Genomic DNA, 18226 nt, shown 5'->3' with positions numbered 1-18226 from the left:
GAAACACACAAACCCACAAACAACATGGTTTCCTTAAAGGTCGAAGCACCATCAGTAATTTGGCTTGCTTTGAAGAATTCACAGCTAAGGTTTTCGACGACGACGAGACGGGTGGATGTTGCTATACACGGACTTTTCAAAAGCCCTTGACCGGGTGGACCACACTGTACTGCTCTTTAAACTGAGAATGCTTGGATTTTGTGATGATCTTGTGGCATGCATAACAGAATACAGTATGTGGAGCTCCGCGGTCACTCATCGCTTAGGTTCATGGCTAGTAACGGCGTTCCCCGGGGTACCAATTTAGCGCCACTGATATTCTTGCTTTTCATTAATGATATAGTAGCTAATGTTGATAGTCAAATTTTGCTCTATGCTGATGACGTGAAATTGTTTAGAATAATGGATAGTGTGGGCGACGATGTTTCTCTGCAGAATGATTTGGAGATTATTGGTTCTCGGTGTGCTTCTAATAACCTACCCCTAAAATAAATGTTTCGCAACGACATTTTGAAACAAAACTAATACTATAACTTTTAATTACCATCTGGATCATTATTATTATTATTAAGAAAACATTGCACTCAAAATGCTGGGATTCATAGTGAGAAACTCTAGAGGTTTTGCAAGGGAAAATACTTTAAAACTATAGTTATGCGCTCTCGAAACTAGAGTACGGTACATCACTCAAATTGAAAACGTACAGAGAAGTTTTCTGAAATTTCTTCACTTTCATGTAAATAGTTCTACCCGGCTAGGGGACTACCACAGAGTGATTTATTACTCATATTTAAGATTTCCTCAATGTTGAATCGTAGGAGCCATCTTTCATTTCAGTTTTTATATAAACTTTGCAATTCATTAGTGGATTGCCCTGAGTTGCATCACCTAGTATTTCACCTAGTAACTCCAAGGACCAATTTTTTATTGACGTTTTTTGTCTTAGTCGCCCACCGTTTACCACATTAATTAAAAGTAAATTTGGAATATTACAATGGATTGTATGATTCACTATTACTTTGCTGGAGTGAATATAGTTGACTACTTATTATAGTTAGAGTTATAGTTCTCAAGATGAAATTTTCTTCTAAATGAATGTTAATCTGTTAGACAATAAAGATTATTATTATTATATTATTATTAAAGCGTTTAAGAGAGCATTATAAGTGCAATATTAAATAAAAATGCGAGGGCATTCTTATGAAAATTATTTCCTATTAAATAATTAAAATTAAATTAAAACGAGTATAGAATTTTTCTATTCTTTTTTCTATTTTTTCACATTTTTTTTGTGAAAAACGCATATATAAAAATATCAATGACTTTTTTTGATATTTTATAATTCAAATTAAACTAAAAAACAAGATTCTTATTTTCGATATATACAAAGTTTAAAAAGTGTTACTTCAAAATTCTGACTGTTGACACAACTTGAATATCAAGATTAATTACTAATGATATTAAAATCTATATTATTGTATATTATAATGTCAAATAAACTGATATGCAAAAGAAAGAAAAGAAACTGTAATTTATACAATTATTATAAAATGAAAAAACAAAAATGGAAATGATTTTTAGTATTAAAAAAATGTCTACACTGTTATCGGATATACATACACTGTATTCGGATATAATAATAATTAGTCATATATTTGTCATATTTGCCTCAAATCAAACCAATCTTTGACATCAATCCGGTATAATTTTTTAAAATCATTTCTAATAAAAAATATTTAAAAGAAATAATTAAAAAAAAAAATTCGAAAAATTGTCTTTGTTAGCACTTAAAAACATAGGTTGTTGATTTAAAACTATAAACTATAATAATTTCCTTTTGTAAAATTAAAGCCATTGTTTTACCCTGTGGAAAACACTGTCCGACTTTTCTAGGCACCCAATTTTGTCCTTGTTGCTCTCGGGCATTTGCCTTTTTCTCAGTATACGCTGAGCAACAAAGTATACATAAAACGGAGCATTAAATTAAGCAATTACAGTAATGTTTCATTAGACACCACAGAACCTGCAATTGCTAACATAAGGTACATTGATTGCATTAACATAAGTCGTAGTTAAATGCAGACGTCTGCAGATATAGCTGCGCGTACAGCGCGTTTATTAGCCAATTTGACACCACTGTCATTACCAATAATTGTGCAATTCGACGACACCAAATTGATTATTAATATATAGTTGTCTCCGTAAAAACATCGCCCGAAATTTATTTCTGTTGGTATAAATGGAGGCCGCGATTCGACATCGTGTCGCCCATAGTCCAATTGCAGTCTGATAGGTGCCTTATAATCATAAGCAATGCCTTCCCCGTTGGTTCGTAACTTAGACGCACATGTGATATTTCTTTTCTTATCTTGTCATATTCAAGAAAATAGGGGAAAATGTGCCCTATTGATAAAATTAATAACACATTAATTTTATGAATTATCTCCTTGCGATATTAATTAAACTAAAAAACAAGAGGCTTATTTTGGATAGTTACAAAGTTTGAAAAGTGTTACTTATATATCTCACAAAACAGTTTACAAAAGCAGCAAAATCAACATAGTTTCTCATATAATTGGGTGTTATTCATGCAATTACGCAATATGGTACATTGCGTAATTGTATGAATAATAATTATATGAGAAACTATGTTGATTTTGCAGCTTTTGTAAACTGTTTTGTGAATTATATGAGAAACTACGCAATATGGTACATATCCCCTTCCGTATTCATGAATTATTAGGTATCATTTTTAGAAGCAGTTCAGCGCATTGAAACTCTTTATAACAATAATGTTATAGTCTTGGGTGACAATGATGAAAAAACTTTGACTATCAATTGCATGCTAGATTTTTTTATCATGAAACTATACAATTCTGTACTAAATCGTACGGGAAAGCTTCTTGAATTAATGGTATCCGCGGAAGCCCGCGATATTGTATGGTCTGTTATAGATATAAGAAAATGACCAATTGCTTTTAAGGGTGGCCATTAACATACAATGCAACAAGATTGTTACCTAAAGTTTCCGAATTTAAATTCAGGTAAAATTGCGGTCTGTAATAGAAAATAATTTTATACCTACCTGTGTTTAACATTCTTTGGTTTGGTATACTACTAAGTTTAAGTTTATTAGTAACCATTCTTATTTCGTGTGTAATACAGCGTGCGTTCAATCGTGTTCGAATTATGCAAAATATGTGCGAGTCTAGTGTATGTCAGGAGATGCTCCCGCCCAAATGTAGAAAACACTATTCTATCGAGACTAAGGAAGTTATAAGCAATGTATATTTGACTCTCATTGAACGTGGTGCCAGCAAGCAAGCATCTTTAGAATAAACGGTCACAATGATGAAAATTCCAACATCAGCTGTATGGAAAATTGTGAATAATCCCATTTCAGCGAGGAAAAAAAAAAGCGATGTGATCAAGATATAATACGGCGTAAAATTTACCAGTTATACGAGGAACAAAGCGTGCCTACATTAGATATCTTAATTAGGAGGCTTGAAAAAGATGAAACCGGTGTTAAATGAGGCGGAACTACCTTATGGGTTTTAGATTTTAAAAATTTTACAAAAGGCAAGTTTTAAAGGAATCTTTTAGAATTCGGAAATGGCGACTGGAATATCTAGAAAAAAATATTATTTACAGAGAACAACAAAGGCCAATTATTTACTTGGATGAAACCTGGTTCGACACTTATGATATCCCGGAAAAGGGTTGGGTTGACTCAACTGATAAGTGTAAAACAAACGCGCCATCAAAAAGAGGTAAAAGAATAACAATTTTGCATGATGGCTCTAAAGATGGTTGGATTCCAAATGGACTTTCTCTGTCTGCGAAAAATATTAAAGATTCTTCTTTAGATTACCATCAAGACACCACCTCTGATTTATTTGAAAGTTGGTTGAAAAACAAACTATTTCCAAACATTCCTCCTAATAGCGTCGTGGTAATGGACAATGCAAGTTATCACAGTACACCGTTGACCAAAACCCCTTCCTTACGACAACGACATTTATTTCCACGAAGATTATACCAAAATACCAAAAAAAAAAAAAGCAATTAATTGAGGTTCTACAAAGCTTGAACCTACAAAAGGAATATGTCTGTGATAATTATGCAAAAAATCTAGGGCATACGGTTTTAAGGCTTCCACCTTACCACTGTATATTTAATCCCATTGGCACCAACTGAAATCTGCCATTCGTCGTAACAATATTTTTATCCGTGTTAACTCCAATGTCCTCAAACTTATAGAAACCGAAGTTTTTAACATCCCTTCACAAAGTTGGGCAAATTCTGTTAAACATATAGAAAAAGCAGAACAATCGTATATCCATATTGCAAATAATATAGAACAGATAATAATTAGAACAGGCGATGATAGCGATAGTGATACTGATATGTTATGTGAATAATTTTAAGTAATTTATGGAGGTAATAAAAACAATTTGTAATTTTATTTTAGATTTAAACATAAATACGTACATAAATAAATAAATATTGTTTAGTATCTTTCCTAACAAAACCCCAAATAATTAAATTCTAAGCAAAGTACGGACCTGTTCCATATTTCATTCCTACAGCTTGCCCGGGTTTTTCCTTAATTTCTTTCCTTATATCTATGAACATACTTTACCTCTTGTTAACGAAAGTCGAGATCATCCTGAATTGAATATTCGCGTCCCTCAATGAGCAACTAATAGATTTCAAAAATGTTACAATTTCAGAAAGGCACATTACGTAAAATATAACCGATTTGAAAAAAAAAAACAAAGCAAAAATTCACAAAAAATACAAAAATCCGGTGAAACGACGAAAAAATGACTTTAGGGCCTGAATTCCATCTTTGTCTTATTTTTAAAAAAGTCACGTAAGTAATTATATACCAATCAAAATCCTATGCAATTTTTCAAAAATACTAGTATAGTAACTCTGTCAAGAATATTATCTCACTATCAGCACAGCTAACTAATCTAGTACAGTTTACTCTATACGAAAAAATACTAGATAATCAACGAAAGGTAGATGCCATATATACAGATTTTAGTAAGGCTTTTGACAAAATTAGTCACGCAGCTTTACTTCAAAAACTTAAGAGGTTTGCTACCTGAGTGGTAGGTAGTGTACTACAATGGGTACAAATATAACCAATACGTCACATCAGGGCTACCACAGGGTTATAATTTAGGCCCACTCTTGTTTCTAATATTTATTGATGACGTTATTTCAGTTCTCAGCAATACTCAAACTCTATTATTTGCGTATACCTCAAACAACTTACACTTTAACATGGGGAACTGTAACGGTCTGAGTTTCAGTCGAAAAGATAAAATTACTGGTTTTCCATAACGAATTGCAAATGTAATTCTCGATTGTCTTACAGAGACTAAAGATCTCAGTACGCATTATTTGTGTTGATCCCTATCTTTTCCTGTCATAGCTGGGTGGTGTACAGAAAACATTTTTGAAATACCTTGTATTCAAAGCTGATGTTGCCTATCCAACGAAAGGTTTAGATTGTGAATTTCATTTAAATAGATGTAATATAAATAGCCTTGAACCGAAACGCAAGAGCGTATCAGTTATCTTCATTTATAAATCTTCTTGTGCTAAGGGCAGAAGACTTATTATAACTAATATAAACTAATCATAATAATTTGTAAAATGTATGTGATATATTTAACTGCAGACTGAATGGATTGAGAAAGGTTGTGGTCTGGTCCACGTAAGCTTTGTACAACCTCAGCGTCGATTGCAAACTGTCTTAATTGTGTACCATAGAATAGAACATATGCATGCATCCACTGTATCTTGTTCGACTGTTGGATTTTACTCTTTGCTTTTCACCTGGTGAAATGAAGGAGTAAAATTAGAATTATACGCTAAACGTTTAATCAAAAGATTCATACTTTTTATTTTGCTTTATTCAATCAAATTTATTTTATAATTTATATAATTTATAATTTTATTTTATAAGTACAGTCATTAGTGGCTAAACTGTATTAAAAATTAAACACCCTGAGGAGTGTCTACTGGATACACTGGGTTACTTTAGGAATAGGGCAAAGTACAAACTCGTTACATAGCGACGAGACGAGTACAGAAATTTGTTTCTGTTTTTGAAGGGCTGACCAAAACCTTCTTGTATTGATAGGATTGTCAGTTACCTACTTGAGAATATACCGACTTCAAAGCTTTTGCGCAGGGATCTTTGGCTGATTTTCTATTTGCGATTACCTACGTTTTTGAGTTTTTCTATGGCACGTTTTTGGGATTGAAAAAAGTAACTCAAAAAATATTTGTTCGTGAATTTTGAATTTTTAAAATTTCGGGCAAGATCAATAGTTAATTGTGAAAGTAGTCGTCAGGGTTTCCACACATTTAAATGGTTTAATTATAAATTGATTTTTCTTTAATAAACTGTTATGGATCTGATGGCGCGACTATCAAATTCCGTTAGATAAAACGAATCCTTATCACCTCTGGCGTTTCGTAAAAACCTAAAAACAGTGTTTTTGTTTTCTTTAATATTGGGCACCATTTCTTGAAAAAGTGTGTCACGTTTCGTCTTATCTAAATGTACATCGTCGAGACCTAATTGTGATAAGGCCGAATTTAGATACTGGTTCGGTGCATTTAGTTTGGGACATTTAAATTCCAACCCAAAGGTAAATCCGCTGTTTCACCCAAGAAAGATCAGGCAAACAGTAATAGTTTTTACTGATTAATTTACTGTGTTATGTTTCATTGCTTTATTAATATAGTTTAATTACCTGTCTAAAATTTCTACATTAAAAGAAAAGCAATAAATATAATTTTTAAAAAATGGCAACTGTTTTGCGTAATTAATGTTACTTCGATGACCGAAATTATTAATATAATATACCACTGCGATCAACTAATATTAATGTTGTAAATACATTGGATTAAATTTTTTGTGGTTATAAACCAGATTGAATTAATAATTTAAGCATTAATACAGTGACCAGATACAAAACTGTTATAAAAATTTTAATGTCTCTTGGATATTAACTAATCAAATAAATACCTGATGAACAAATTCCGTAGTGAATAAATTGACTTATTTTCCAAACCAAATCAAACCAGGATTTGCTTTAAAATCTCAATATAAACCCCTTAGAAAATCTTCATTATTACTTTTCAAATGTTATAAAAAATGCTTTTCATAATTTTATTAGATTGAAGCAGCCTTAAGTTTGTTTTGTTAGTGTTAGTATTACAAAAATTTTGGGTATATATCTAGATAGTAAATGACAACGGACGTATACTGCATGAAGATATTAGACAATATGCAAATTAAGAAAACACTTAATGCGTGCCTTGTCAAATTTTAATTATTGTGGCCTTGTGTATGGGTTCTGCTTGGGCAATGACGATTCGGGAGCGACTAATGTTAGGTATGAAAAAGATAGAGAATTGGACTAGCATATTCCAATATTACAAATCAATGCATAACCAATTGTTGAACATTTTTAAAACTAAATTGAATGTTCAAAATTTATTATAAGGACTTAAGCAATTATTACTTTCTTCAATTTGTTTTGAACTATTGTGCCACGTATTGATTCAGTGGGGTAACCGATTCGTTTCGATATTGGTGTTTCTAAAACCTATTATTGAAAATAAAAGTAATTGGTTAATTTTTTTATTATATATTAGGAAGTCAATTATAATAATATATATAATATAAGTAATACTCTCTAGTCATTGACATAATCTAATGGCTCCATTTTTATATCAATATAATGATAATGAGTAATTGGGGAGATGCATATTAGTATTAAACACCGACATATTTATCAGCTTAGGGTTGTAGAACAGCGTCTTGGCCTTTCTCAGACATTGCTATAATAAAAAAAAACATTGTGCTTACTCCATGTAATCATTAATATGAGGTCAGTTATTTTTTTTGAATTAATTGTCATTATACTAGTATATCTACATCATAACTACGAAGGGTTTTAAGTACACTTTTATTGCGTCGGAACATGCGTTTAACCTAGTTTCGGATGCCACCGGTCCTTGCCCTCTAATGCTTTCCTCGTTCTACGGCCTCGAAAGTTCAATGCCACCAACCCTTATTGGGGGCACCCCTTATCCCTGAAGGCAGGTCTATTTTTAACCCTGTGGATTTTAGATTGGTTAAAGCGACACTTCCCAAAGAAGGCTTTGAGGAATTGAGGGTTAATAATGCCAGAAAGTATTATTTAATATTTATTCATTTTTCCTTTATATGGTGCTAATTTTATCTAATATTTTCTCATTTATTATTCAGTTCTTATATAGCCGGCGCCGTTTTTGAAGTATCTAAACAATTTGAAGTAAATGCAAAATATAAATCACCACTTTGCGAATATATAATATATACGGGGTGTTTTTTGATTTACTAAAATATCGTTTCTTGGATTTTTTTTTAAATGCCAGTACCTAAGTTTGGGAGATTTTAGAGAGCAAGAATTTTTTTAAAAATGTTGTGCTTTTCTGTGGTCGAAATAACGCAAATAAGATCTGTCCCCGCCAGTGCCGACTTAACTAAACAAACCTTAAGTTTTCAACGGCTTGCGCCCCAATCATGTGAATTTTTATGATTTCAAAAATTAAATGGTACATTTTTCATTAGTTTTAGCGAGGAATTCGATGCCTTTTTATTAAATTTAGAAAGTTATTAACCAAATAACGCTCCCTGTCGTTTAGTTTCCTTATATATACCGAGTATACCTATATATATTCCAACTCTAACGTATTGTTGGGTTTAAGTAATAAAAATTATTTATCGTTCTTTGAGTAAAGAAAAATTAACAATAAGTTTAAGGATAAAATCCCTTTATACAAGGGAATGCTTGGCATCTGCCAGCTGTTGATTTAAATTATTTAAAACAACTCCTAATACCGGCATCGTAGGTATAATGTATGAATTGAGTATATTATAATCAAAAATAAATTTAACATTAATTTTTTGAAGTCCTCGTTGAGTTTATAACTAAAATAAATCTGATTTTTCCTTAAGCATCGCGCACATAGGTATGTGTGTGTATTTGGTATAAATGCCGCTCTACAGTACAACCATTTTACATTTTACTTCATAAGAAGCCTGGACAGCTTTCTTGCGTCCCTATATTAGGAACTGTGTGGGGGAGAAGGATTTAAATTACTAAAAATAGACTTTTGGCCCAAATTTCTTACCATTTCCACACAAAATTTTTCACAAAATAACTCTTTTTTTCGGTTTCACTTCCCATTTTTTTTGCAGGAATGTTTTATTTGAAAGTCTTAATTAATTTTGTCATTAATTAATAAAAATCAACGCACTGTTGGGGTTTTCGGGGGCGGAAACGCCTGTATAATTCAAATAAATCACTTATCTAGGGTTTTATGTGTGGTTTTATTTAAAAAAAATATACTCCGGCTGGTGGGAGACACGCATGTTTCACTTCCGCTGAAAACCCCATTTTCACGGATAAAAAAAAATATTTTCGGATTTAAAATTATAACTTTTTCACGCAAAACGGTCCCCCTGGATCGACCCGATTGATTTAAAATCATTTATTGTGATGTTAATCTTCTCGCAATGGTAATTTGGGGGTGAAATCGGGACAATTTCGTTGTTTGGGCGACAAGAAGTTACCCGACGCGAATATATTGACATTCAGCGGGCGGAAAGTGTCGCTAGGCTTTATTTTCATATGTCGGCACATAAAATGCCACAAAAAGAGGGTAGTTCTGGATCCCGCGGGTAAGGAAACCTCCTCGTCGCGTTGATAAGTTCGGGTTTTGATTAAAACCCACTTAAAATGTGTCAAACGACGCACAAAATGATTTACCAGACAGTCGCTATCAAAATAATTAGTGCCGGCTCGCAGGGGTTGAAATACGGGCCGTTTTAAGGGATCGCTCAATTAAACATTCGCTTCGTGAACGTATCGCCGCGGGATTTGCTCTCGGAAGTGTTCCCGCAGACTCAAAACGCATTTTTTCGATAAAATCAACGCGAAAAAGTTCTGAAAAATTTGCAATAGCTCCAAATTTTGGGTCATAACGCGCAATTAATATCAACCGGGCGAGGAGCGGCCATTTTGCGACGTCTCCTCTCACGTCGCGCGACCGCCGACTCGGCGACTTTCATCGCGAAATTTCGGCCACTTCGCAACCCCAAAAGTGGCCGTTTTCGCACTCGAAATTTGCCTACGCGGGACCGACGCTACCCTGCCACGTTCGGGGATGGTTTCCGTGCGTGTCGAGGGCGAAATCACCCTTAAACGCGATTCCCCTTCCGCGAATCGGCGCGAGCGTTCTGCGCGTGTGCGATGACGTGCGCGCCGATATCGCCGTCTCTCTCGCACCCGTCCCAAAGCCCGGTTAAGAATTTCAGACGATCCTCGGTTGGTTACCAAGCGATAATATGAGAAGGAAGAAAACATTAGTCCGGACACAGTCGTCACGTATGTTTCGCGAATATTTTTGCCGTCGCCGTTCTCTGTGCGGATACGTTGTGGTGCGAACGTTTTTTCGAAAGAGGATTTGGACGTGACGTCGTGTCCGACCGGCGACGTAGATTTAAGTAAGTTTTTCGGCATGTCGGGTCGGGTTTGTCGTCCAAGGGTTTATTTTTTTTTTCAATTCGACACGCAGCGAATCGCTGACCGATACTGCGTGGTACCCGACGACGATTCGATTTCGTTGCGGATTTTTCGCGACAGGAGGCACGGCCCAAATTCATACTTGGCCCGGCTGGAATCTAATTGTATTAGAATGTGGGGGACTCGTGTGTATGTGTCTGTGTCTGGCCCGATATAGGGGGCTCCGTTTAGGAGAAGTCAAACAGCCAAAATATACACAGTCATTCGTGATTTTTTTTTCGGTTGTCTCTAATGGCGGACCGCTATTTGTTTTACGCGAGCGGTCTCGTCGCGTTATACGAGGGGGCGGATTTTTTCGGACCGTTTTCGCGCTAGACCCGAAGAAAAAAAAGTTGGTCCTAACAGTTTCGTCTGGAAGGTCGTCGACCTCGTGAGAACTATCGGCCTCCGCGAAACTATTTGGCAAATAATTTTACGCAGACGAATGTATATTTAGAAAGTTGTCGGCGAAAAAGTCGCTAAAAATATTTTTCGACCGTCACCGCTCAAGTATTTTTAGGCGATGACGTAAATTTTGCGACCCTTTCGAAAGTTTTCCGTTTAGTTCAAAAGGGCGCCTTCTGGATAAACTTTAACCTATCAAAAAAAAATTGCAATGACGAAATGGATGGAGACTTCTATACAGCTTTCGCTACGTATGTGCGCTTCGGTATTACAAATTAAAAAAAAATGTCGTTCTGAGAGTTAGAAGGATACGTTTTAACTCCATTTATGGGTTCCTTTCTTGGAATTCTTTCATCTTTCCTCTGCGATTTATTGCTTGGGTAAAGTATCTAATTTGACCTCAAATCAACTAGAGTTCAAAGATTGTCGCAAGTGCTTGAAATTTTCTTCTTAAACTGGACAAATTTTGCTGGAACCCATTTTCGATAAGCGGGTGCTCTTATGAATAGATGCCTATAATAAATTAGCCCTCGATGTGATTAAAAATCTCCCAGAAGCGAACATAAGGCAAAGGTACGGAAAAAAAAATAGGTACTTAAATTGAATGAAAAGGATTGAAGAGATGTTAATTTGTTAGATAAAGAAAAAAAATTAGTTCGTGATCTGGCAGAGGTTTTTAATATAAATAATAATAATATAATAATAAATAATTAAAACACAAATGTAGATGCATATATTTCTTAGAAGTACTCCCTAAATTTGTGGGACCGCGAGTGTCCGTTTATGGGAACTTTCACGCAAATATTAATTAGAAAACACCCCGTATTGGTGGGCGTGGGGATCTCGGAGGCCTTACGGTCGACGAAAGCGATACGGGACGCGCGTCTGCGCGCGAGATCAAAGTGTGAAATGAGCTTAATCGATGGAATGCCGCCCGGCCGTAGACGTCAGACCGAATTAGGTAGCCGCGGAGGAACATTCCCAGACATCTCACCTTAAACACGGTCAGATGTGAGAGCCTGCGAAATTATTCATAACGAAAGTATGAACCGCCTCTCTCTATATATATACAATTTCAGCTATCGCAAGTTTGGTCTATTAGATCTAGACGTTCATTGGCGGGCCGCCAGTTCGTTGAACCCTCCCCGGTAATACGTAAAGTATGTGCATACGTATTAACATAATCGCATTAATAGCGTGCGTACATAGAGGGCAGTAATAAAACTAGGCACTCGCATATACAGGGCGGCGCAATCGGAATACTATAGACGTTAAAAATTACTATAAAAAGGTCGACGCCCACCGACTTGTTTGTTTCAAATTTTTCAGATAATTTGAGATATGTTTCGTGTGCAACGTCCTAATATACAGGGCGTTTCAAAATAAATGCGTCCACTGTCGGTTGGAGAATCCCGGTCAATTCCTAAAAACGTAGGTCATGAAATACTTAGTTTCTACGATATGGATGGGGTGTTATTTTTACGTTCGTAAACGAGACAAGATGTGAAAAACCTGAACAGTAAAAAAGTTGTACTTTTACTAGTTTATTTAAAGTAAATAACAAAAATTGCAAAAAAAACAGCGTCATATATCTCTATTCGTTAGGGTACGACCCGAGACGCCACGTTGAAGCAAAAACATCCCGTAGTCATTGTTATAAAGGACAAAATTGCAAGAAAATTGTAATAAAATAGTTTTTTAAATATTGGGGCATGTTATCTTAAACACCCTGTAGAGTTAGAGTACACCCTTTTTGAAATACTTTATCATAAGTGACGTTTGACACGAAATCTTTTACAATTTTATTATTTTAAAAATTAAAGCAAATGCAACCTTTTATATTATTATTTTTTTAGTGACACACATTTTTTGTCAAAATTCAATAAAAATTAAAAAAAACTTATAGCCCTACGTGTTTAATTTGATTTTTTTTTAATTTGCCTTTAATTGTTAAGTATTTTTTCATTAAGTTGTGTTTAGTAATTGGCGAAATTACCAACTCAAACCGTTAAACAGCTATTTATTAAAATTTTACTGTGATCCCCACATTTCAAATGGTTTTTCCATAACAGATCGACGAAGTTTCCGATGGCATGTCGTGTATATATTGGTTTCCTACACCTACGTAATCGTATTAAAAATGGCACCCGACTTGCGAAACAATGGTCGTTCTTATCGGCGACGCAGGTTCGTGACGTGCGAGCGCGTATTTTAAAATGTTAAAAGTCCAACGCTGTTTATGAGTAAAAGTGCGCGTATAATATATAGTGTGTGAACGTTATATCTGGGGACATAAAACTTTAACTACCGTCGATAGGGGAATTATTGCTGACGCCAGCAATAAACGTCAAACAAAGGGTACAATTATCCTCAACGTTTTCCTTATCATCTCCGGAAATAAGTTTGCCAATAATCCACACTGGTGCGCGAGGTGCTAAACAACTGCCTTTTTATATACAAATATAATCTGATTGAATATTGCAAAGCCAATATAGATATATCTACTAAAATGTCTACTAAAATCAGCGTAAAACTTAAAGTAATTGAAAACTTATTTCGTCTAAAATAACAATTTAAGTCACTAATTGCGCACTACTATTAATTTATTTCACGATTTATTGTTTCTTCCGGTGCGTTGATCAAAGGTTTCAATGCCTTCAGCGAAGTTTCGATTCGTTAAAGATAAAATCATCGTCAAGAGTTAAAATAACATTCTTCACTGTCTATCCGTTTTGCCAGTACCAAATTTCAACAATTACATCTTTTCAACAGGGTCGTGAGCGAATTTAGGAAAGGACAGGATATTCCGGAAAAAGTCAACTTTATTTAATAGTCGTATCATAAGTCAAGTGTCTCAATGTATTTTACGTAACAAAAATATTTGGTATGATATTTTCTGAAGAAATTAGGAAGTGCTCAGTATATTAAGTATTCGATTCCTTAGACTTCGGCTCTTAAAGACACTATATACGTCCCATTCGCATATGAACAAAATTAACGTGAATCTCAGTTGACAGACAAATAACTAATGTAGTCCCGCTTGTCGGTAAGCAAACTTCGAACACAGTTCTAATGCGTCTGCCCGTGACAAATTGTTTCCGACTACAAATGGAACTTATATTTTATTTAGAAAAACACCTAATAAAAATGCCTTTATCTGTTATTAATTCTTTTAAAAAATCCTGCAATACGAAAAAAATCTCATTCTCATCATATAATCAATTTATTTGTATAGAATAACATCGTTTCACTATTTACAAATCTTCTGGATTCTTCCAGCGTTGTTTATAAATAAAACTCGCTGACATTTCGCCAATCGTCCTGTTGGCTTCTCCAGAACTTCACCGAAACCGTTTAGGTTAAACTCTGAAGAAGCCATTCAAGCTCTAAAGATGTCAACAGGATGATCGAAACGTTAGTGAGTTTGATACCCAGGAGAAATCTACAAGATTTGTAAATAGTTATACAGTAGCCCAATCTGCTTAGAAAGCATTCTGTAAAGTACAGTTCCTGTCTGTGATCCAAACGATCTACTGCGATTCCTCCTAGCTGTATCTGGATTCATTTCTCTGAGTGATGTAGCTCGTTGCCGCTAGTTTAGTTACGCCCAGCAGGTGAAACGCATAAGTCCTCAGACCGTTCCGAGCTCTTATGAGTCTGTTTTTATTCTTTTTTTTTTTCATTTACATTAAGCTTGGTGACCGATCGTTAGTAGAGTTAGCATTATTTTTGCGATCTTTATTATGCAGATTACGTTGACCTGTCTTCATCCTCGCCACCGTTACCGGGAGCCTGTTTCCATCATTTTTTTGAAGACTCGTTTTGCTGTGGTACTCAAGCTGGCGTCACTTTATTCTGACTTATTGTCTCGTTGATTGCTTAATGACGATGCCAAACTAACTTGGATGATATGATTTATTACGAATCTCTTTCGTGTTTATGTCTCTTCCACTGTGTTCTAACGAGTTAATATCTATTTGGAATACTGTTGCTGGAAAAATGAAAATTTTGCGCTTATATTCTGTATTTTACTTATCGAACCTATCTGCAAAATGCCACCACCAACCCAGGAAAATCCAACTCTTGTTTTCTACCCTGATAACTATAACTTGGCTTTTCTGTCACTGTTCGAACAAAAAAAATGTTTTATTAATATCCCATGCATAATTTTACTCGCTTCTTAAATATACGTTTTGTTTTTAACAGTGATTGAGGCTTCGATTTTGATTGAAAAAATGTGAAAAGTGCTGGGTAAGAAATAAGGTTAAAACAAAGCGCTGTCACACAAAATTTTCAAATAAAAGCAAAAGTTATTTGTCCAATATTTTTAAGCTTCTGTATTTCAATGTCCTCCCTCGCGCACTGCAATTTTTATTTCTCGAAAACATGACTGATTGCGTCTCCTGTTATGTGATTCTAGAATAATTCGCAATGACCTTCCAATGGTATAAAATAGATTTTGTTTCAGGAAAATCCATTACGTACGATGATTGTGATTTCTAAAAAGCAATTTTCTATTAAGCATTCCATCGTTCTACAAGTAAATGTCAGTCGCGAATGATAGGAAATATATATAGTGGGTGTGCGCAAAGTAACCGCTATAGGAATGCAATTTGAATAATAATTTTGAGTGACTCAATCTCATTGCTTTGTACAAATTTACAAAATTTTTTGAAATTCGGAAAAGTTTTGTTTTACATGGCTGCACTTTATAGCAAATATAGCGGATTCAACCGAAATAAGGACAAGCAATTATTTCAAAACGTAATTAATAATTATCATCATCATTGCGTTCGACAGGTAATACCGTCATTTGCCTTCTTTAATGGCATCTAATGTTACGAACTTTTATTGCATTTTCATGTAAGTGGAGGTACAAAGTCCAATCGAAACTCACCGCGTACCGATGTTGTTCGAATTATGCCACAATTTTAGTTTAAGGAAATTTTCAATCCAAAACGTCGTAATTTTTCTTTGAACATTATAGGTAATTCCCCTAATTGCTATTTTTAGCAGAAAACGCGTAGGCTTCAATTTACATGAAATAATATGTTTTTAAAATTGAAATGAGTTTTTTTGCACAGTTTTTTACTTACATTGAGTATATATACTGTGAAGAGACTAAAATTGATTTCACCTGCCATACTGCTTAACTTTTTTAAGGTCTGTTAAAATACACCCCCCTATCAATTCAATTCACAGGTTTGTATATATGACTTGTGAAAATAGAGGCAACGCAACTGAAACTGGCTCGTTAAAACCGCAGTCGGAAACAGTTTGTTCCCGCCAGGATTATGCTCTATACCTCGAAACTCGATCGAACATGAGTTTGTATTTTCTTTCATCCCAAATTGCAACACGTCTGTGATTTGACGCATGATTACACTGTACAGGTGAAGCTACAGTTTTGGTTAGTTAATAAGAGTTATCATTATCTGCTGCTATCCGAAATTGGCCTTCATTTTCTTCATGCATGTTTTTAGTTTGTTTTAACATTTTGAAGAGAGCAATTTTAGGTTATGTGGCATATTTAAAGCTGCTCTCGCTAATTCAAACGTTATTTTTTAATTTGCTTATACAATAATATCATGTGTGATAATAGTATATTATGCAACAAGTGCGGTAAACGTCATTTGACTCACGAGTTTTTAATAAAGTTTACGGAACGTGTTGCATACTATACTTTTTCTACGACCGATAGTTTTTGGGTACATATTCACAAAACAGCACGAATACATTGACTGACATAACCGTCAGAATTGACAAACGTCAAAATTCAAAGCGAGGGAGATATTTCCGAAAACATTCGATTGCTCCCAAATCCGTGGGGTAAAATCCCGGAAATGTCCGAAGTGGCTCGGATCATGGAAAACTAAACTGACGTGGTAAAGTGACGCTTCCCGCACGCTAGATCGGTGGGTAATTAGGTATTTTACAGACGGGATAAGGTAAAATCAGATCCAGCAATTTGCAGTAGACATAACTATGCAAACTTACCATTAATTAATTAATTCATTCATTAATTATTAGTTGATATTCTACATACATCTTCAAAAGTAGTGCAATCATATGAATACCACTTAATTCCGAAAAAGATAAACGATTAAAATTACTTGAAGAAAGTATCCTCTACCAAATAAATAAAACCGAACCGAGAAATATTATAAAAATTTTCCATTAGTACCGATTAACCTCTAAATAAAATTTGCCGTAAAAAATATTTTGCATGTTAATGATTCATCTTGGCATCTCACTGATTTTTAACGCACGAACGTAAGTACAATCTGGCAACGTCCGCGTTACCTATAGGACCCGGGGCGGTGACGCGGCGCTTACCACCAAAATAACGATGGATATAAACCACAAAAGCTGCACCAGCTTATAAACGGTGCCGATTTGTTTTCTTGGAAGCCGGGGCTGTTAAACCACGGCGCCTTCGACCATCGCCTGTAATTCCTCCTTTTCCGATTGTTTCGTGCCAACCCGGCCGGCCGAATTTTAATGGTACCATTAACATTTTGCTGAATATAGATTAGGCCGCGTCTGCAGAAACGGCAAATTCTAAGACGAAAAAGAAGCGTTTTACTGCACCGCGGGTTTTTTTTTGCATTTTAAATGCTTCATTTATCAGCATCAGACTATTATAGTTGCTAAAACCTCAAATAACTCCAAAACCTCTAACTTTTTGCAAGAGAAACTTTTTCAAGTTAAGTTGTTTAAAAAATATCGTGTTTCCACAAAAAGGGTCGCTTCTGTAAGAAAATGTTAATATTTTGTTAGAAATAGTTTTTAGGTATCTTAAACTAATTCAGAAATAATTAAAAAAAAACAATTTTTGGTGGTCCTGCTTTACTGTTTATGAAGTAGGCATTTTCAGCCACATATTTATCAACCAAACTAAAGTTATTACATTCACTTCAAACTAGCGGAAGGGCTTTTAGATCACCCACTATATAGTGCGACATTATTGTTATAGCGTTTTTACAATAGGTTTGAAGTGTCACTTATAGTAATTTCTATTTCTTACGTAATAATAATATATATTAATTTTGAGTTATTAGACTAGAACCATGTTTGTAAATGTTAATAGTAAAAATAAATCAACAAGCTAGAGTCTAAATTTGATTATTGGTAGAACAAAAGTTTGTTTACTTCAATGAAGTAATTGCGACAAA

At 34.6% G+C, this 18226-nt stretch overlaps 1 long non-coding RNA gene across 2 annotated transcripts in view; it reads left to right on the top strand.

The window, feature by feature from the left end:
* The first annotated feature begins 10452 nt into the window (after window positions 1-10452).
* Window positions 10453-18226, top strand: part of LOC132698102 (uncharacterized) — an 83942-nt gene continuing 76168 nt past the window's right edge. For both annotated transcript variants that reach the window (XR_009618335.1, XR_009618334.1), the window contains exon 1: window positions 10453-10588. This is a non-coding gene — a long non-coding RNA (uncharacterized LOC132698102). The remainder of the gene's footprint in view (window positions 10589-18226) is intronic.

Source organism: Cylas formicarius, unplaced genomic scaffold (assembly GCF_029955315.1).
Source record: "Cylas formicarius isolate icCylForm1 unplaced genomic scaffold, icCylForm1.1 PGA_scaffold_2__14_contigs__length_35257938, whole genome shotgun sequence".
In the NCBI taxonomy this organism is placed as follows: domain Eukaryota; kingdom Metazoa; phylum Arthropoda; class Insecta; order Coleoptera; family Brentidae; genus Cylas; species Cylas formicarius.
The sequence above is the reverse complement of the archived record's forward strand: the minus strand, read 5'-3'. Positions and strand labels throughout refer to the sequence as shown.